Here is a 23133-nt window from a genome sequence, read left to right as displayed (position 1 = left end):
ACTACGCTCAGCCTCTCTCTCCCTCACACATATCCCTCTTACTTGTAAATGGCCCTCTCTGAAGGGTCACCTCAAATTTTTTGCCATCTTCCTCCCATCTTTCTGACCTACTTTTTGTTGCCTTTAAGACTATAAGCACTTTACCACTAATAACCAGTGCTAAAGTGCATGAGCTCTCTCCACTAAACATGGTATAATTGGTTTACACCTGACTGATATATCTAGTTTACTTGTAATCCCTTGTAAAGTGGCATACCACATACCCAGGGCCTGTAATCTAAATGCTACTAATTGACCTACAGCACTAATTGTGCTACCGACACACATAGCTTTTCAATCCAGTCTCAGGTCTGCCATTGCAGGGCCTGTGTGTGCAGTTTACTACCACTTTGACTTGGCATTGAAAACCATATGCCAAGCCTCAAAAACTCTACTTTTATGACACATGTAACCCCTAAGGTGGCCCTAAGTAGCCCTAAGATCAGGATGCAATGTAAGTAAAAGGTAGGACATGTACTTTTAAGTTTTATATGTCACAAACAGGTAAAATTCTCTTTTTCACTATTGTGAAGCCTACTCCTCTCATTGGCTAGTATTGTGAATTCCTTAAAACACTATTAAGCTGTAATTCCTGATTAGAAAGGACTATCTGCATCATGTTTCATATCTTTTGTATGGTAATGATAAATGATCTTTACTGGTGAAGTTGGATTTAAAATCTAGAAAGTGGATATTTCTCAGCTCTTACTGCTCTGTGTGCTTTACAGCATGTCTCCAATACATGTCTGGGATGGATGGGGCTGGGGCAGTGGGCACCTGGCGGCATTTTCGCCTGCTACTCGTTTGTGTGCAGGTCTGGAGTCTGGAGACTCGCCTTGATGCAGCTGGGCTTGCGCTACTTAGGACTGGCCCTGGTGACTGGTGTGACCTTGTCCACTGCCCCTTTTTGTATTTTGCTGACGTTTTCTTCCTCCGTGACTGAGCCGAGCTCCCTCTGCGTTTTGCCCTTCTTGTCACTGTGGGTTGTTCTGGTAAAGCAGCCATTTTCCCCCTGACACACAGCCATTTTATGCCTCCCACTCAGTCCTGTGGTTAAGTTGTGCTGGTGTCACTAAAAATAGAAGATGCACTGGCTTTTTTTTCTCGAGCTTTGCTGCATATCTCATCTTTGGAAGTGGTCCCTGCGATGGAAGTGACCAGGAGGTCAGAGAGCCCTAGAAATGTTCATGGTCTCTGAGCTCCCCTCGAGCCTTGCCCCCACCCTCCTGCCACTCACCACCTGTTCCTCCACTCTACCATACAATCTCCTGATCCCCCATCCTACCATACAGTCACCACACTCCTGACACGCCTGGCTCGTCTAAGAAGGCTCTGGTGGCTCATATAACTCTGCCAACATTTTTCACCTGACCCCACGACTCCAGCTGCTCTATACTGAGGATGGATCCCAAAGGAGGTGCTCCTACCATGTCGAACTTGGTATTTTCGGGACACAACGCCTTCTCAATTAAGTATCCTCCCAACCTAACAAAAAACACATCCAATAACTTTATACATAGACTCCTAAAAACTGACCCAGAAACCCTCATCTCAGATACCTACTTCTGCATAAAAAAAGGTGCCGTAGTAAGTGGCCTCATCTTCTTCACGAAAAGACGGGCTAAATGGAGACTGGCATTGTACTAAATGCTCAAAATGATCACCTCCAAGAAGACCCCTCATGGGCTCAGACTCTCAGTCGCCTCCTCTCCCATCTATAAAATTGAAGCCACCATCTCCCTTTACAACAATGGAACCATACTCATACAATCTTCTGACCACAACCTAGGTATCTTCAACTACATCTTCCTCATCATCAAGAACACGTTATCTACGGGCAACCCTTCATCCTCCCAAGATCCCCCGTCCCCCTCTGACAATCCCTTAATCCTCTACGGATGCTCTCTCACAGTCTGGATAGCAACCCCACTCCTCCATGACTTAGCTCGGATATAGGGTCTGGCCTTCTAAATAGCAACTCTCTCAAGTCTATAGACAGGCGAGGTCACACCTCTCCTCTCCCCCCCACCCCCACCTGCCAACAGGCTCACCAACCGCCTAAGCGCATTGGGGCTGAAACTCAGAACCCAATTTTGCAAACCAATCCCCCCCTCACTTCCCCACCCTCCTTACTCACTCCTATAGTCTACTTGAATGCCCCCCCTCTCAGCACCTGGCCTCGAGGACCAAGAATCTGCCCCCATACTGGTCTGGAATCTAGGCTGGATGCTATATCACTTACACTCCAACAACTTAAGGCAGCTGTACATAGCCTCTTTCTCCTCACATCGGAACAGTTGTTTAATAAGAAGTCTAGGGGGTTCTCAGAGACTGTGCCACACATCTAAAGTCATCCCTCGACGTCTGGGGCTAGACTGCCTGTATACACCACCACACCAACTATGTCCTCACCACCAGGGGCTCATCCTCTCCAAAGCTGGGAAACACTACCCTTCCCTAATGACCCCTCTCGTCCTCTCAGAGCTAAAGTCCCACTCCTAGACTTGGATATTAGAACCCATCTGCTATTTTATGACACATCACCTGCTTTGAACACTGATATGATGTACCAAATTGAAACTATCCACTCTGACCCGGCTAGAGAACCCACGGCTAACACTAGATCGTTATATAATAGCAACCTCACAATAGTCCCCACCACCTCCCTCTCCTCAGATGATCCCAAACCCCAGCTTAAATGCATACTTCTCATTTGCAGATCGGCAGTCTGCCACGCTGCAGACATCGCTGACCTCATCCTTGCAAATGATCATGATATTGCAGTGCTGACGGAAACTGGGCTTAACGATTCTGCTGGTCCTATAATCTATATTTTAGTGCCCCCCAACTATAACATTATCAGGCTTGATAGACTGGGTGGGCTAGGTGGTGGCATCGCTTGCATTCATCGTATCAATTTATCAGTTAGACAACTGCACTCTGATTCCCTGGCTTTGTACGAATACATGTGCTTCGAGGTCTCATGCAACAACAAGCAGGCCTGCAAATTCCATGCCCTCTACCTCCCTCCAAGAGACAATCCCCCTTTTATAGAACAGGCCATGGAAATCATTTCAACAAATGTGATCAATCCCGGAACCCAGATCTTCCTGGGGGACTTTAGCCTGCATTGGAATTACCTAAATGATGCGTCAGTCAATAGCCTTAAAACCTTCATATCAGACCTCAACCTTACTCAAATATGTGACAGCCCTATGCACAACAAGGGAGCTACCTTAGATCTGGTTATAGGCAAGAGCAACTCCACTCAACTTATATCTATCCTCCCATGTGACTGGTCCAACCACCACTGTATCTCCTTCCTCGTCTCAGAACCGGCGAGAACCATTAAATCGCAAATGAAGAATCCTAGAATCTGGCAAAGAAACCTGAGAAATATTAACCTTTATGATCTGTCGCACAGATAACATCCTGCCTCTTCCCACGGACATGTTTGCAGTCGATGACCTCACAAATCACTACAATCACTCGATGTCCAACATACTAGACGCTATGGCACCACTACAACTGAAAAGAATACTCTTCAAACTCTCCAAACCTTGGTACAACCGGAACCTAAAAACTGATAGAAGAAATCGAAGACTAGCAGAACGTATATGTAGATCCTCGCCCTCCGTGTACCACCTTTCGCAGCTAAGATCGCTCAGAAACGTACATAACATACGCATCAGAAGCTCTAAAGCTAGCTACTTCAGAGAACAACTAGACCAGGCAAGATATCGTCCAAAAAAGCTATTTGAGCTCATCAAGCTTCACTCTAACAACACACCTCTTCTGACCTCCATAGCACCTGACCAGCAGCCAGACTGTGAGGAGTTTGCTTCCTTCTTCTGGGATAAAACAACAAAGATTGAACAGGACCTACAGGCAGCCCGTGAGAATCTACCTGACACCTTTCTATCCCCAGGGCTGGTTATGCCCCCTCAAAGTCTGGTTCCTCTGCCCAAAAACAATGCCTCTTGGAATCTATTCCAAACCGTTGATGAGAGTACCATGCGAAAAGCCCTTGCTACTATAAAACCTTCCAACCACTTCAATCTTGATCCCATACCTCTAAACTTCTTCAAGGAGATCAGATCATCCATACTACCTCTATGGACGAAGATAGTTAATGCCTCTCTGCTCCAAGGGTCTATCCTAGACTGCCTAAAGTCCTGGCAGGTCACTCCCATACTAAAAAAACGATCGGCTGACCAGACCAATCTTCACAACTTTCGTCCAATCTCCACCATTCCCACACTGGCAAAACTGCTGGAGAAATGGATTCACACCCAACTTTGTAGTCATATTGAACAATTTCAACTTCTTGACAAATTCCAATCCGGCTTCAGACAAGGTCATAGCATGGAATCTGCTCTTATTCACATTGTGGATGATGCTGGCCTAAAATGAATCATGTCTTTTGATCCTACTTGACCTTTTGTCAGCGTTTGACATAGTCAAACATGATACCCTCATCGGTCTACTGGAACACAGGATGGGGTTAGCTAGGACGGTGCTTAACTTGTTTTCTTCTTTTCTACACAATACATCCCAAAGGCTGAAGGTTAATCAGTCCTTCTCGGAACCCTCTCCACTCCCTCTGGGAGTACCGCAGGGGTCCACACTCTCACCCACTCTCTTCAACCTGTTCATGGAACCTTTAACAGAAATCCTGAAAGTGTCCAACATCCATGATCACATGTATGCTGATGACATACAACTGTACCTGGAAATCTCCTCCCCAGAGGACATCAGATCTCCCAACTCAGTGCTTCAAGAAACACAAAGGTGGCTGACACTCAATCATCTGAAACTGAATGCTCTCAAAATTGAAGTCTTCCTCATCGCCCCTGACAAACAGTCCCCAGTCATTGCAAAATGGATGCCCTCAACTGCTCACCAAATATCATTGACTCTATGAGCTCACTCGGATTAATACTTGACAGACACCTGAACATGCAGAATCACATCAGTTCTCTCACCAAAGGAGCAAACTTCCATTTAAGCATCCTAAGGAAAAAGAAACCGTTCCTCCCAAACTCTGACCTCAAAACTGCGGGGCAAGCATTAGTGATCTCTAAGCTGGATTATGGCAGTGCAACCCTATGTGGTCTTCAGAGAGCGAGGATTGCCCCACTCAAGGCCTCTCTCAATTCTGCTGCAAGGCTCATCACATGCTCCAAACGTTATCATCACATCTCGCCTGAGCTTAAAGCTCTTAATTGGCTCCCGTATGAGGCAAGGATACATCAATTGCCTGCATAACTCACAAAGCTCTACACTTCAACACCCCTCTATATATTGCACAAAAACTTTAGCTCTCAGGAGGGTTCAGATCCTCTAGAGGCTCCAGCACCTTACTACTTAAACCACAAAAATCCCTAAAATGAAAACATACAATCGAGCATTCTCAGGTATTGCACCTAGAATTTGGAATTTCTTACCACCTGAATTAAGACTGAATAATTCCACAGCTTTGTTCAAAAGGGAAGACAGACTGATTCTGATTAAAAGAATTCTGGCCTAGTCCCACAGCCCACTTGAGAAGGCAATGCTTCTCCCTTATCTCAAGTGTACTACAAGGATTGCTATTGTCATTTAGTTCTACCCTCTCCTGTTCAGCTGTGACATTAACTCTTGCCCCCCTATTAAGAAAGTCATAGGGTACACTGAAAGAACTTGAGCTCGCTTTCTCACTCTACCCCCTGTTGACATGTGCTACTGTTGTGACCGATGGTGGCCCTTTCCGGGCCTCCCTGTTCTAATGTCGTTTTTATTGCTTGTACCCTTGTAATGTCGTTTTTGTTGCTTGTACCCTTGTAACTATACAACTACCTTTCTGTGAAGAGCTCTGATACCCCCTGTAGTCCTGTCCGCACTATATAAAACTCTTTAAATAAATAAATAAAATAAATGACAGCTACACTTTGTGCATTCCCTCTGGATGGCCACAAACACAGGAAGGGTGGGTATGACAGAGAACCCATCTTCATTCATCTACATTCTGATAGCTGTTCCTGGACAGGAAGATGGAGGGGGAGCTGACATTTACACCTGAAAAGGCAGTGTCATACTTCCCACACAAGTGTCGATTGCCCCCTCCCTCCACAGATAGCCTGGCAATCAGGGCTGGGATGAAAGGGGATCTGTGCACTTCAAGGTCCTGCTGTGAAGTGACCCCCACTTCAAAGGCAGATTTGTGTATAAGTTCTGGGGGTCTGACCCTACCAAGACACTACACTACTGGACCTGTGAAGAACTCTGACCAGAGTAAAAACTATTGTGCTACAAGGATTACCACTCTGCTTGACTGACTGTTCTGAAGGAACTGCTTTTCTGCTTTGCTGAGCTGTCCTGCTGCCTGCTGATCTCTGCCCTGCTGAGGACAAGGACTGGACCCTTCTCACTTGAACCCAGAGTGACTCCAAAGGCTTGCTGGCTTGCCTCCTGTTCTGAAGTCTCAGGGCTATCAAAGACTTCCTACCACCCTGCTGCTGAATGCTGCCATAGGTGATTCTGAGGTGGAGAACTCACGTTCTCACCCTGGGGAGTCTCTTTGCGGTCGCAGGTAAGTTTTATCCTTGCTATATCCTTGCTATGTCCTCACCCTGGCAAAATTATTAAAGGGAGCCACATTGGGGGAAAATACGTTGAATCAGATTCATGTTTCGACCTTGAGAGGATCGATGCTCCTGACCGAACTACTCAGCCAGCCGCCATGTTCTCTGAGATTGAGTGTCAGTATCGTTGGTAATAAGGATGACTTTAAAGGGGCCATGCCAAAGGGGTTCTAGGCATGACTTTCTGATATGCTTCTTCACAAGAATCCAGTCTCCTGAACTAAGGTCATGGCACTGCTCTTGACTCGGAAGGCAGTTACATCTTCAACCTGGTGAGACAGAATGCAAAGCATCAGCCAGTCCCTTGCAGTGCTTAAGAACCATATCATCTGAAATATTAACACACGCATTAGTAGGCACATTAGGCAGCCTCATGGCTGTGGCCATGGGGATCTCATGGGGTGGTAATCCTGTTTGCCATTTAGGGGTACTTCGGAGACTCATCAAGACAAAGGACAACGCATCAGGCTACTTCGAAGCGGTTGATGCACACACTTTGGCAAGGCGGGATTTCAATTTTCTGTCAATCTGTTTTACAATTCCGGATGCTTCAGATCAATAACTACAATGCAGTCGCTGTTATGTTATGTTATGTCATTTTATGTTATGGTAAGTCAATTTGGGTAGAGCACAACTTATCATCTAGGAGGGTATCCAGGCAATAGAGAAGGATTGTAGGACAAGCAGTGCTCCTAGATGAACAGCCAGGTCTTCAGTTTCTTGCTGAAGTTGAGTAGAGAGGAGTAGGTCCTGATGAGTTCGGGAAGGTCAGGTCTTGACGGCGATGTAGGAGAAGGATCGGCCTCCTGTTTTGCTTCTGCGAATGAGAGGTGTTAGAAATTGGGTCTCTAGTTGGCAGAGGTAAGTACCCTTTCCAAGTAGGTGCCACAATCCTAGTCAGGAAAAGCTAGATACACACTAAAAGATAACTTGTGCTCATCCTATGGTTGCTTGGCACAGAGCAGCCAGGCTTATCTAAAGAGGTAATATGTAAAATATTTGTGCAACTCACATGCACACTAAGCAACACAATGAAAACACCACTAAAATACTCCACACAGGTTTAGAAAAATAGAGAATATTTTTATGAGAATATCAAGACCATAATGACAAATATCCAATAAGTAGAACAGAAGTTATCAATTTTTAAAGAATGAACTAAAAATAGTGCTTAGAAGTCAATAGCACACAACACAAAAGAGCCCAGTTGTAATCCCCACAATCCCTACAACCAGCTAGACGGGGGATAAGCAGGGGATAAATCAGAACTAGGGGGGTGAATATCAACTCTTCATCCTCTAAATTTGCACAAAGTAAACAAGGAGTGAAAGTTAAGATTAGTCCCTCCCTTTGCTTCTTTTTCAAAATCCAAGACAAACAAGCTTCTATTGACACAAAAGTCAGGGGGTCAAAAGAGGAGGGTGGAAATAGGGTTTGTACTGTCACTGAGACGTTCAACGCCCTAGGAGTGGAAGATTAGACACTTGTAATAGATTTCAAGCTTTAACTATGGAAGGGCCAGAGGCAGCGATATCGTTTTCCTCAGTGCCCCCTCGGGGGGGACCAAATTAAGTACTTGAGGCATAAAAAACAACAAACCAGAATACGCCTCAAAACGAGAACGTTGAGGATGTGCTTGATCGTATGCCAGATCAAAGCACACAGTCAGAGATGGGGAAGTTAATGGAGAATTGTAGAGATGAGAGAAAACGTTGCTAAATCTGAGAAAAATCAAGAAAAGAGTCAGGCAACATGTGAAGCCCCTGAAATAAAAGTGAACTCATTAATGGACCGAGTACTGGTGGTATGAACAACAGTAGAAAAACTTGGGAAAGATGTCATGGATAGTCAAGGAGAAATTCACACCTTAAAAACAAATGAGAAGGAGTTAAGAGACAAGATTGAATCGCTAGAAAACAACGCGAGAAGAAATAACCTCTGAATTTTAAATACACCAGAGGAAATGGAAGGACAAAATATAAAGAATTTCGTGACCTATCTTTTGAAAGACTTCATCCCTGGGATGGATGATAAAACATAGGAAGAAGACATTCAAAGAGTCCATAGAGACCCCTTCAAAATAGGAAAACTAAGAAAAAATCCACTGCGAATTCTAGTCAATTTTAAAACTTATACTCTGCAAGAAAGATTTTTATTCGAAGCCCTGAAGGCTGGTGCCTTCACCAAGGGAGATTGAAAAGTCAGAATTCAATCTGACTTATCAAGAGCCACATAGGATGAACAATGGGAGCTTAGCAAATACATGCAGGAGCTTAAGTCCCAGGTAGCAACAGTCCAGATGTGATTCCTAGTCTCACTGAAAATTATGTGGAGGAATCAGATGTATAAAATCAGGGAGCCTAAGGAGGTAGCAAACGTCATAGAACAATTCAAGTCCCAACAGAAATTGACGTGAAGTCTGGGGGTAAAATAAAATAAAATAAACTATGATTATATAACTGCCTAGAGAGGACGGCTCTCGAATAGGGCAAACCAGGTTTGTCCAATGGAAACAGAAAGGGTTCTTCAGGGGAGGGTGGGGTTGATAGTTATGTCTGCACCAATCAATCTTGTTGTATTAAAGGCGTGGCAATTATATTAAAATAAATTGGTGAAAGCTACAATCATATGAGTCAACTGACTCAAAGGGCGATAGTCAAAGTAAAAGTAGAGGGAAACCTATACATTATTGCTGGATATTACGGTCCAAACACAGATGACCCTGTCCCACTCCAAGCTCTCTACTCCCAATTAATAGAAGTGTTTGCCCCAATCATTTTGGGAGGAGATTTCAACTTATTATTAGATCCTAAAGAGAATAGATTTCCCCCAGGTAAAGGCTTAAACTTCCCAAAAATTAGGGCATGGTTGAAAAGGTATACAGAGGATTTGGGGATGGTGGATACTAACCCTGGGCAAGAACTCCGCTCCACTGGCGAAGATTGTGGAATTTTGTATACTCTGCGTTCCGCATAGAACGTGAAGTTCCTGAAAAACATCCAACTCCGCAGCGGAGCAGAGTTCAACCCCGGACCCTCCCACCCCCGCAATAAATATTTTTAGGTCGAGCCTATAGAGGCATGCAGTATTCAATATGGTGTGGAAGCTCCGCAAACTCTCCGCCCATCGTTTTCATTGGCTTAGGTCCTAAATGCTGCCTTCCGATTGGTTTTAGGCTTTTTAGTCCCTCCCCATGATGGCCATGTCGTCACTTGCATCCTTCGATGGCTACTGGCCCCTTTACTTCGAACACTATTTTCTTCCTGTGCCTCCCCTCACCCCCTCCCACCGTCTGTGACTTCTCAGCCCCCTCACCCCTTCCCACACTCCAGTTTGTGGCTTCTCACCCACCCGCACGCCCGTCTCCAATGCAATAGGTCTCACGTAAATGCGAGTCCTATTGCATTGCAAATGCTTGTTCAATTTTCTCTCGACAAGTGTGACAAGATGCGACAGCACCGAGAGGCCGCACCAATAGCAATACAGAGCTATACAATTGTGGGTAACGTAACACAACATTAAACAAAATCTCAAGTGCAAGGCGCAGCTCAAACAAACCCCAACCAACCATGGAGGTCTCGCAAGAGGGTGTGCAAACGGCGTCCAGTTACCACAGACTATTAATGGACATCTATGTTAAATCCTCTTCACGTTGTGCACAGATTTGCTTGAACGCAAAGGCGCACATACCCGCACTCTCAGTGAGTGTCCCTACACCAAGGGGTGCTTCTCCCACATGTGCTGTCCTCTCAGGTCGTCGTGGAGGTACAGCCTATTATGTGTTACGGGCTGGGGGATGGGGTTTACTTGTGGGATAATGACACAGGGAGACCATACTAGTGTACTGATACTGGGAGATGACCCCCGTGTGGGTCCTCCCCTTTTATTAAACCCTGCGGGCTATGCCTGGCCTGCGGGTGACATGGTTACAGCATCCGGCCTTCGCCGGGAACACAGGACCGCTACTGTTACGTCCCTCACCAACTTGTATCTTCAAAGTCCAGTCCAGAAGAACCCACTGGCCCTTTGGTCGTGCTATGATAAGTCTGTGATGTGTTTAGCATGCAAAGTCCAGAAGATGCTGGTTGGACCGGGGATTAGGTCGCAAACCATAGTGATGTTGTTGAACCCTGATAGAGGATCTACAAGGTGATAGTGATGGTGGTGGCGGACTAGGAGGCAGAGGTCCTGATGAGACAGTGCTGGGGATGTTGACCGCTTCATCTGCCTGACAGGGGCCATCTCTATCTGGATCCGGAAGGTCTCGAGGGTCTGACTCTGATGGTACCGGCGGGACCTCTTTAAACCAGGAGATGTTGCGGGATACTTCCTCACCGCCTTTCCAAGCTGTCACCATGGTGCCATTGTTGGAGATGACTGTCCATACCCCTGGTTCATGGGCAGTTTGGAATTTTCCTCCCGGTCGGCGATCTTTGAGAAGAACTGTGGCACCTGGTCGGAGTGACCGTGGTGTGGCATAGCGTTGGATGCTTGCTCTGCGGTTTTGCTGTTCACGCCTCACCTGGGTTTCCTGCATGTGGTGTGGCGGGGGTGTCCATCCTGGACTCATGGGGATTAAGTCTCTCTGTGCCCCTCTGAACATGAGTGCCCAGGGGCTCTGTAGCATAGTGGAGGGCTCCTATATTCCCTGAGGAATTCGTGGAGGTGCCTCTCTGGATCTGCTTGTTCCACATTGGCGATGCAAAGCATTTTATTTTGTGTCCTCATGAATCGCTCCACGTCCCCGTTGGCTTGAGGTGATGGATACCTCTTTGTTGAAGAAAAGTGGCAAAATCAGACCCTTGGAAAGGGGCCCATTGTCGCTTCGGATTTCAGTGGGGAATCCAAATGCGGCAAACACTTTATCCAATACGGGTGACACCTGTGCAAATGCAGTCGACATGACTGGTTCCACTATGGGATATTTTGAGAAAGCGTCTATGAGGATGAGTGTATGCTTCCCTCCTGGGAAACTCCCAAAGTCTATGCTGACTTTCGACCATGGAATGGTGCAAGCTTCTTCAGTGATGACCGGGATAGGTCGCTCAAGTGCACTTGTCATCTGTCAGGACGGACATCGGCGCACAATATCTTCCACAATCGTTTCAAGTTCTGGGAATCAGACCTTCTCTCATTCTTGCTTTCATTTTCGTCACTCCTTGGTGATCCCCATGTGCTAGTTGGGTTGCTCGATGCCTCAGAGCTTGTGGGATGACCAACCTCAGGCCTCTGAGGAGTATTCCATCTGCCGTGGCGCTCAACTCGCTCCGCACTCTCCTTATTTTGGTCAAATCCCCACGGTCTACGGGTGCCCACGTGTTGGTTTGCTGGAGGTATGTTTTCCATGACCCTTCTTGAACTGCTTGTAGAGTCCGGGTGTAGATGGGGTCTTGATCAGCAGCTTTCCTAATGTCCTCCAGCGTCATCGCCTGGGGGCATGTGGCCATGTAGACCATGTTTATATACTGTTCCACCTCTTCAAGGTTGTCCGTTTCCTCGATTGGGGGCAGGTGTCGGGATCGGAAGCCGGCAGGGTTCTTTACCCCAGGGCGGTACACAACCTCCATCTGGTACGGCTGGAGCTGTATGGCCCATCGCTCAATTCGTGGAAGTGGATGAGGGGGCTGATCCTTTGAAGAGAGGGACCAAAGGCTGGTGGTCTGTTACCACCGTGAATGGTTGGACCGTCAGGTATAGATGAAAATGTTTACAGTCCCACTTTATCACGAGGGCCTCCCACTCAATCTGAGCATATCTTGCTTCTGTGGGGGTCAGCGACTTGCTGGCGAATGATAGGGCCATCCACCGGCCTGGCTCATGCTCCTGGGCGAGCACGGCTTCCAGCCCCACTGGGCTGGCATCCCACTAGTAGTTCAGTATGCATCGCTGGATCAAAATAGGAGAGGGTGGCTTCTCCTAGTAATGCATCCTTGATGCTCTGGAACGCCTCCTCCTCCCGCAGCCCCCAATTCCACTTGACGTCCACTTTTGTGAGGGCCCTCAGTGGTTCTGCGTAGGTTGCGAGATTGGGGATGAACCTTCCACAATGTCAGGATCGCAAGGCCCTCCAACAGAAAAAGACTTTCAGTGAGCGTGATTAGCCTTAGGGCCAGAGTTAAAAGAAGAGAAAACAGAATTCAGTTTAAATCTTGAGCAGGAACTACCCCTAAAATGGCCGCCAGGAGTCGACTCTCTGAGCACCATGTTTGCGCTCTAGTGAATGGCAGCAATCTCAAAGTTCCAGGTGAGGCGCCCGTTCTAATGCACACTTCACCTGACTACGGAGGAGAATAGGTCGTCCTTGGGGTTCGTGCCGCGAAAGTTGAGAAAGGGAATCTTTTGTCGCACACCGACCTACGAATATTTCGGCTGTTTTTGAGTCCTGAAGTCTCTAAGAGAAGAAGTACAGTAAGGCTGTCAAATTTTGTTATATTGAGGCATGCGCAATTACTTCAGAGGGAGTATCGGTAATTGAAGTGTGTGCATTAACCTAGTGTAGTCAGCATTTTTGGGGTTTTCAGAGACAGCACAAGTCCGCAGGCAGTGTAACGAGAGAAAACTTCGAGGAGAGAGTTTTGTGGACACTTCTTGGTTCGAATTTTCATTCATTTAGTTTGTTTGTCTCAGCGAGTGAACTGAACTCCACAAGGCTTTTAAGTTATCAATACAGAGTTATAAAAGAGTAACATTTATGCACAGAATTATCAGTTAACGAAGACGAGTAGGAAAGGATTAATATACTTACCGAAAGACGAATCCAGATAACACAACAGCAGCATTAATTTGAGGTGAGAACTCTGCAAATAAGAGAGAGAAAGATTAGAAATAAACACTAGAATAAATGATACTAATACTATGTGAACATTAGTTTTACAGCATGCAGAAGTCAAGTTAATCACCCAAAAGAAGAGAAGCTTAGGTCACATAGAAACTGGGTAGGTACATATAAGGTTTGAGTTTATTGAAAGATAGAAATATGGTGAATGTCTAAATGCTTTTTCTTTCCTTACAGTTAAATACTATTCCAGTTAACTGCCAGAAAAAGACTAGCAAGAAAACGTCTGAAGCTGAAGAAAGAATCAGACACATTGTGACTGTCTCTTCACTGTCCCATCCCCTTTCCCCCCTGGGGTTTCTTCGGCATACATGCTAATAGAATTGCGTGTTGCTGAGAAATCGCAGTGAGGCATTGGGAACTTGCGACATTCTGCTCCTGTGCATTTTGTGGGAAGCACGACCACAACAGAGTGAAGTGCGCCACGTAAAAAATGTTTGCACCTGAGCAGAACGACGGAAAGTCTTGATTTAAAGAAGCTAGGTGAAGTCCTAGAAGGAATACAAAGATAATTAATCTCAGTCAGGGAAGAAAACAGGGAGCTCAGGAAAGAGACTGCTGATCTAACTATAAAAATGAGTAGTTTAGTGTCAGGACACAGTTTGAAATATTCGGCCTCTCAAGAAGGAAGTACTAGTGATGTATCAGCTCCCCAACCTAAGATTACTACACAAGTTATTCACTCATTGTCCCCTGTGATACCTTTAGCCCCACCTGAGCGTTTTAATGGGGACCCACAGAAGGCTCAAGTGTTCCTGACGCAGTGTACTTTACACTTTATGTGTCGTCCGGCGGTTTTCCCCGATGCGCAGTCTCGAGTGGTCTTTATCCTATCATATTTGAGTGGGGACGCAGCATCTTGGTCTATGCTGTTGGTGACCAGGAATGATCCCATTTTATATGACCTCGATGAATTCAAAAGAGAGTTCATCCGCTTCGCAAGCAACTGATAATGAGTTACTGGAAATCAGACAGGGCAATCGTGATTTGATTTCCTATTGAGCCCAGTTTAACAAATTGGTGGTAGAAACAGAGTGGCCAGAGAATAAACGAGCAGCGGTGTTCTATCGAGGCCTAAAAGATGAATTAAAGGACTCTTTGGTACAAGTCCCCAATAGACCAACGGAGATTTCAGCATTAATCAATTTGGTTCTTGAAATTGATTTCCGACAAAGTGAAAGAAAAGGTGAGAAAAGGAGAGATTTTCGCTCCAGTGTTCCAAGATTTGATGGAGCAAAGATCGAAAGTACCAAGGAGAATGACTCTGCACGTGGAGGGGAACCCATGCAAATTGGAACAATTCGGGGTCCTCTCTCTAAGGAGGAAAAGGAAAGGCGAAGAGTAAATAAGCAATGCCTCTATTGTGGAGGTAGTGGACATTTTGTTCGCAATTGCCCAAAGAAGCCCAAACAACACCGTCGGAAAACGCTTCGCACCACCAGTAAATGGAGTTGGACTGGTGGTTGTAAGAGTGGAAACAGCTCCAGAAGCGCACACCTTGGCAAATACCTTACAGTCTGCATCCCCGCATTTGGTAATGATAATGACTTTAAGATTCAGAGAGAGCATTTTGAAAGGCAGGTGACTGTTATGGTGGATTCGGGAGCCACGGGCAAATTTTGCAACCTGAAATTCGCTGTGAAGCTGTCCGTGCAGTCGATGGGACAAATCTTTCATCTGGAACCATCATGAGCCATACAGAGTCTGTAGAGTTGGAGTCCGAGGAAGGACACGTTGAAACCTTGCAATTCAATCTAATAGGTCCTCCGCAGTTCCAATTTGTAGGAGAGTGGCATCGACTGCATAGTTGCCCCCAACTTTTTGCTGATGTTTTGACTGTTTTATGACTCTAGCCAGGCTGTGGCCCTGCTATCCAGGACCCCAGCCTATCTGCTTCCTCTCTTAAACGATGTGAGTACCCTAGGTACAAACCAATTGGATGCTGAGGATGCCCTGACAGTCCCTTGTAGATGGTACCCTAGGTACCCAGGGCATGGGTCACTCAGTAGGCCTACCAGGGCTGCAGCACTTATTGTGCCACCCTGGGACAGCCACACAAACTGACACCACCAGACCACTACTGTAGTCTGGGTAAGGTGGTGCTAGCACCCCTTACGGGGATATAGGTACCCTATATCCCACCCCATTACAACACATATACTCTCATAGGTCACCCCTATAGCAGGCCTTGCTAATCCTACAAGGCAGGGTGCTGAGGTATGTGTGAGGGGGGACCCCTACCTGAGTAGGGCCTCTCTGCAACCTTCGTAAAATCATTGCTGGGTTGTTTGTAGTGTAGCCATACCATATACTCTTAACCGCATTATAAGTCTATCGCGATAGCGTGATAACTTGAGAATGGCTACTCAGAACCATATCGTGTTTGGTGTCAAACATGTAGGAATCCTACCCCCAGTCCAGCCATGGGCATGAGGGCATGATTCCCCCCTGCTAGAGGGGTGATATGGGAAAAGCAGCAGAATTTAGACACCAATTTAAAAGTGCACACGTAGTACAAAATGGCTACTACCCGCCACCCACACGATTCTGGCTGGCTGTTGCTGTGGAAAATCCCAGCCTCGCCAGCTGGACAATAGGGCTCCTGTGGCAGGGAGGTGCTAGCATCTCCCCAGACAGGATATGACGATTGGAACAGGGTGGGTGCAGCATATGTTGCCTTTCAGAGTTGCACGTAGGCAGCTACAGCGTCTACATTCTGCATACACTGCCTGACACCGGTTCAGGGGCATCCTGCCCATCGCCCAGGTGGGAAACACACAAAGGGGAGAGGGTGTAGCCTCCCTTTCCCACCTCACCTCTCATTGGTGGAAACTACTCTGGACACTCCCCTAATCTTGGGAATAAAGGTGAATAACGTGGCCCCAGAGCCTCAGATTAATCTTGGACTTCACAGAATTGACCTTCGACGAGCTGCTGCCCAGCTGACTGAAGAAATCTCCCTTGGGGTAAAGGAGGTACCCCCCTGCTTGGCAGGCACCTGAAACACTGCAAGTGAACCGGTTGGAACTTCGCTGCTCCTATGGACTTCGTCGACTTCCAGCAACCTTGAGGTGGGTGTCCTAAGCATCCCAGAGGCCAGTGAGTGTGCACAGCAAGTCTGAGCACCGTGGACCACATGGGTGCCGAGATTCCCAATACCCCAGGACACCAGCCACCTCTTGCATAGCACACGACCCTGACCAGTGCGGAAGTTGTGCTTTGGCCCATTTTTGAGCCAACCATGAAGCAGCAATTGTGCCAAAGATCAGTGCCCTAGCCCCCTCCGGTGGCCCGTGGGCTCCCTTTTACGCACTCCATTTTGCTGCCTTCTGCGGTCCCTTGTCTCTCGACTTGGGGGCCCGAGCAGAGGACAATCTTGACTTCCAAGAGTTCCCTTGGTTGCTCCAGGCCGGCTCTACAGTTTCTCCAAAGGAGACCTCTCACAGACCTCGTGGGTTTGCACCAGTAGCTGATTTGTTCATCTTGCGTGGGTTGCGGTTGCTAAGGCTTAGTAGATCCAATCCGGACACTAACACCGCAGCGACCCTCATCCGACATGGGACAGCTGGCCTTCCTTGAAGCCTCCCGGAGCCCGTGGCTGCAGATCCAAGCTACACCTCTTTCCACTTGAAGCACCCGACATTGAAGGGCTCTTTCCTTTGAGCTCCTTGCTCACTGTGCCGTGACCCAGACTCTGTCCCCTCTGCTTTCAGGTTCTTCTCTATTAGATCTACAACTTCAATCTTCACGGCATCATCGACGCTTTTGGCTAGCAGCAGTTTTGTACATTTTCCCATTGAAAATCAGCCCGCGACCCGACATCGAAAACGACCTATGCACCCGGCTTCCCTGGGGCAGGTAACAGTGGTACCTCGGTACTCTCGTGGTAGTGGGCTCCTCAAAAGCTTAACTTTAAGTTTTTAACTTTGAACTCCTGCTAGAAGTGTCTTTAATCTGTTTAAATCAAACCGCGACATTCTCCATAGGCTTTAATAGAGATCCCGATAGCAGCTATTTCCACTGCACGCGCCTCCCATGGGTCCCCTTCCTCATAACCTGGGGTGGATTCTTAAGGGGCCAGCGATCCTAAATGCCCTAGGCATTGTCTGTAGAATTGTCGTGGTTCTTATACCACTTTTTTAATATATGGTTTGGTCCCCCCCTGGGGCCCTATGATTCCAGTGCTATTTATTGTATCTATCAATGCTTGCTTGAATTGTAACTTTGCCTCAGTCTCATAAAGAGACTTGTGGGATTCTGTCTAGAATAAATACATATATTATATATATATATACCTGTGTGGGCTACTCTTTCATTTAGTCATTCAAGAGGTTATCTATGGTAAAACAATAAGCTTAACACTCCTTCAAGACTTAGCCTGAAGGCTGCTCTCCACAGCTACCACTAGGATAGCTTTCTTTAAAGGTTGTCTTAAACCTATCATCAATAGGAGTCGAATTGGACTGGTGCAAGGTGTCCCCTATAACTAGGAGACAGCATATGCCAGGCCAACTTCTCACATTGGTGTGCAGTGGTTGGATTCAAGCTTGCCATTGTTTTACCAGATAACAAATTGAATTTCTAAAGTGAAAGCCACTTGGTACCAAAGGTACATATAAATGCAAGCTTAGAATATAATACGTTCTACTGAACTTAGGAGTTGTGTGTAGAGGGTTTAGCACACCTTGACTACAACTCAAGAAAGCGTTCAGTAGGCCACACCTAGTGTAGGTAGATACACCACTACCACTACACTAGAAAATGTCTTTAAATGGAGGAGGCTCTGGAAGGATCCCCAAAGATCCCAGTCGACAAATATGATGATCTCTCCTTTGCTGAGCTTAGGGAGATGTGCACCACTAGGAAACTAAAGACAACCAAAGGTGCCAACACCCAACGCCTCAGGGAAATCCTGCTCATAGCAGACTTTAGGCAGACTCTAGTGTCTGATGGGGTAGGCAGGTCGGGTGGGCATCCCTCAGAAGAGGACACTCCCAGAGTGGACTCTGATGAGGACCAGGAAGAGGAAAATGATCCTGACCTGGAAGATTCAGACCACTCAAAACAGGGAGGTGATGGCCCAAGAGGCACTCTCTCCATCCCTAAAGGGAGGGTGGTGGATCCAAATAGAAGGAACAGATACCCATCAGAGGGGTCCAACCATTCTAGGAGATCCACAAGGACCTCTGCCTCTCCTCAGAGGAGAGAATCCTCCCAAGAGAGGAAATGCAGATTGCTCCAGTTTGAGCAGGCAAAGCTTCAGCTCAGGAGAGAACAGTTAGCATTAGACACGGAGTCCCTGGAGCTTCAGAAAGCTTCAAGAAAGTGGGGTCTAGAGACCCCTGGTGGCAGTAATGAAACCCCTAGAGTTAGAGAGAAAGTCCCTGACAATAGGAACCTCCACAAGATTGTGCCCCCCATCATGCAGGGGATGACATCCACAAATGGATCTCTGCTCTTGAGAGGGCCTGTAAAGTACAAAGGGTCCCAGTAGAGCAGTGGGCAGCAATCCTGTGGCTCTCCTTTGCAGATAAAGGAAGAGACAAGCTCCTCTCTGTAAGAGAAGAGGATGCAGATGATTACTATATCTTGAGAGATGCTTTAATAGATGGGTTTGGCTTAACCACTGATCAGTACAGACTTAAGTTCAGAGACACCCAAAAAGCACAGAATCAAGATTGGGTAGACTTTGTTGATTGTGCTACCAAGGCACTGGAAGGTTGGTTAACTGGCAGTAAAGTAAATGATTACCAAGGATTGTATAATCTCATAATGAGGGAGCAGATCCTTAATAATTGTCAGAATCAGCTCTTACATCAGCACCTGGTAGACTCAGATCTGACCTCTCCCCAAGAATTGGGAAAGAAGGCAGACAAATGAGTCAGAACCAGGATTAAGCAGAAGGTCCAGCCCTTGGGGGGTGCAACTAAAAAGGAAGATGCCAAAAACTCTGAGAAGGGTGGGGAAAAGGCAAAAGACCAGCAGTCTTCAACAGGCCCCCAAAAAGCAGCATCTGAGAATACCCAGTCCAACAAGGCTAAGCAGCCAAGGAAGCCATGGTGTAAATTCTGTAAACAGAAAACCCATTGGACTTCAGATTGTAATATGGCCAAAGACTCCACCAGTACCCCACCTGCCCCATAGGCACCTGTTCCCCCTAGTCCAGCTATAGGTGGTGGTACACAGAACAAGGGCATAGTAGGGTTGACCCTGGGATTTGGAGAGGACTCTGGCCTAGTCAGAACTCCTACTCAGGCTAGTTTGCGATGGGGACCTGTCCCTGTTTGTGAGCCCCAGTGGTCTGGGCAAATACAAACAACAGCCTAAAATAAATGGAAGGGAGTCATTAGCTTACAGGGACACAGGAGCCAGTGTCACAATGGTGACTAAGGACCTTGTGGACCCTAACCAGATCATACTTGGGGAAACTTACGAGTGACCAATGCAAGCAACATTAGTACTAACCATGCTCCAGCAGTTGTGAACTTCTCCTGGGGAGGGGTAACTGGCCTCAAGAAAGTTGTGGTGAGTGCAGACTTACCTGTTGAATGTTTACTAGGGAATGATTTGGAGACCTCAGCATGGGCTGAGGTGGAGCTAAGTACCCATGCAGCAATGTTGGGTATACCAGCAGAAGTGTTTGCCCTGACAAGGTCAAAAGCAAAGCTGACAGGAATTGAACAGGCCTTGGATCCTGGAAAAATGGACCAAGGACCTTCCAAGAGGAGGAGTAGCAGGGGTAAGGCAGAGCCTTCCCCCCAGGATCAGTCTGTAGAGATTCTTTTAGCAGAAGAGGATCTATCTCCTGAAGAAGGAACTGCCCCAGATGAACTGGAACCTGATCAGGTTGAGTTCTTGGGAGCAGGGGGACCTTCTAGGGCAGACTTGACTGGAGCAGCAGAGCTGCCCCACTCGTGAACCCCTCAGACAGCAAGCTGCTGCTGAGGCTGCATGGAATGCCAGTGGGACCCATAAGATATATTGGGATGATGGGCTCCTTTACTCTGAGGGTTGAGACCCCAAGCCTGGTGCAGCCAGGAGGTTGGTCATACCTCAAACGTTTAGGGGCTTCCTGCTCACTCTGGCCCATGATATTCCCTTAGCAGGACACCTGGGCCAAAACAAGACTTGGGACAGAATTGTCCCTCACTTTCATTGGCCCCAAATGAGTGAGGACTGTAAGAGCTTTTGCAGCTCTTGCACTACCTGTCAAGCCAGTGGCAAGGCAGGTAAATCCACAAAGGCCCCCCTGATACCATTGCCCGTGATGGGGGTGCCCTTTGAACGGGTGGGGATTGACATTGTTGGTCCCCTAGACCCACCAACAGCATCTGGGCACAGGTTCATTCTAGTGGTAGTGGATCATGCCACTAGATACCCAGAAGCTATTCCACTTAGGACCATCACATCACCTGTGGTGGCAAGAGCCCTCCTGGGAGTCTTTTCCAGGGTGGGGTTTCCTAAGGAGGTATTGTCTGACAGAGGTACAAACGTTATGAGTAGCTACCTCAAGGCAATGTGGAAGGAGTGTGGGGTTAACTATAAGTTCACCACCCCTTACCATCCTCAATGCAATGGCCTTGTTGAGAGATTCAACAAGACCTTAAAGGGTGTGATCAAAGGGCTCCCAGAAAAGCTTAGGCGAAAATGGGATTTTCTTCTGCCCTGCCTTCTCTTTGCATACAGGGAGGTGCCACAAAAGGGGGTTGGTTATAGCCCCTTTGAACTTTTGTTTGGCCATCCTGTTAGGGGGCCACTCTGGCTAGTGAAGGAGGGATGGGAGCAACCTCTCAAACCCCCTAAACAGGATATTGTGGACTATGTACTTGGTCTCCGCTCCCGGATGGCTGAGTACATGAAGAAGGCAACTAAAAACCTGGAGGCAAGTCGGGAAGTACAGAAAGCCTGGCATGACCAAAAGGCTGTACTGGTGGTGTACCAGCCAGAACAGAAGGTGTGGGTGTTGGAGCCAGTGGCCCCAGCAGCTCTCCAAGATAAGTGGAGTGGACCCCATACCATTTTGGAGAAAAAGGGAGAGGTTACCTACTTGGTAGACCTTGGCACTCCCAGAAGTCCCCACAGGGTACTTCATGTCAATAGGTTGAAAGCATATGTGGACAGGGCTGACATGGGCTTGCTCATGGCAACAGATGAGGGACAGGAGGAAGAGAGTGACCCTCTCCCAGACCTGCTCTCTCAGAACCCTGACGATGGGTCAGTTGATGGAGTAGCCTTGGCAGACAGCCTCACTGACCAGCAGCAAGCAGACTGTAGACAAGTTCTTCAGTCTTATAGACATATGTTTTCTCTGACTCCAAGTCAGACCCCCTGGTGCACTCATGAAGTGAACACTGGGGACAGTCTGCCTGTCAAGAATAAGATCTACAGGCAACCTGACCATGTCAGGGACTGCATAAGGACAGAGGTCCAAATGATGTTGGAATTAGGAGTGATTGAGCCCTCAGATAGCCCTTGGGCTAGCGCAGTAGTCCTTGTACCAAAACCTCACACCTAGGATGGTAAGAGAGAGGTGAGGTTCTGTGTTGACTACAGGGGACTCAATGCAGTCACTAAGACTGATGCTCACCCAATTCCCAGAGCAGATGAGCTCATAGATAGATTGGCCTCAGCCAAATATCTGAGCACATTTGATCTGACAGCTGGCTACTGGCAGAAAAGGTTAGCTGAATCTTCAAAAGCCAAAACTGCATTTTCTACCCCTGGTGGGCATTATCAATTTATTGTGATGCCCTTTGGTTTGAAAAATGCACCTGCCACTTTTCAAAGGTTGGTGAACCAAGTCCTCTCAGCCCTGGAAGACTTTAGTGCAGCATATCTAGATGATATTGCAGTCTTCAGCTCCACCTGGGAAGATCACCTGATCCACCTGAGGAAAGTTTTGGGAGCCCTGCAAAAGGCTGGGCTCACCATCAAGGCTACTAAGTGCCAGATAGGGCAGAGTCAGGTTGTGTACCTGGGTCACCTTGTCAGTGGAGGCCAGGTTCCACCACTTCAGAGCAAAATCCAGACCATCATGGACTGGGTTGCTCCAACCACCCAGACTCGAGCTTTCTTGGGCCTGACTGGTTACTATAGGAGGTTTGTAAAGGGATATGGATCCATTGTGACCCCCTTGAATGACCTCACCTCTAATAGGATGCCCAAAAAGGTTCAGTGGACTGTCAGCTGTCAGAAAGCTTTTGATGACCTAAAACAGGCAATGTGCTCTGCTCCAGTGCTCCAAAGCCCCAACTACTCCAAAGAATTCATAGTTCAAACTGATGCTTCAGAGGTGGGGGTAGGTGCTGTGTTATCACAACTGAATGAGGAGGGCCAGGATCAACCAGCAGCTTTTATTAGCAGAAGGTTGACCCCCAGAGAGAAACGTTGGTCAGCTATAGAGAGGGAGGCCTTTGCTGTGGTCTGGGCCTAGAAGAAGCTGAGGCCATACTTGTTTGGCACTCACTTCACTGTTCAAACAGACCATAAGCCCCTCCTATGGCTAAAACAGATGAAGGGTGAAAACCCCAAACTACTCAGGTGGTCCATTTCCCTACAGGGGATGGACTATACAGTGGAACATAGACCTGGGAGCAACCATGCCAATGCCGATGGCCTCTCCAGATATTTCCACTT

The sequence above is a fragment of the Triturus cristatus genome, chromosome 3_1, assembly GCF_964204655.1.
Source record: "Triturus cristatus chromosome 3_1, aTriCri1.1, whole genome shotgun sequence".
Lineage (NCBI taxonomy): Eukaryota > Metazoa > Chordata > Amphibia > Caudata > Salamandridae > Triturus > Triturus cristatus.
This window is presented reverse-complemented; position numbering follows the sequence as displayed.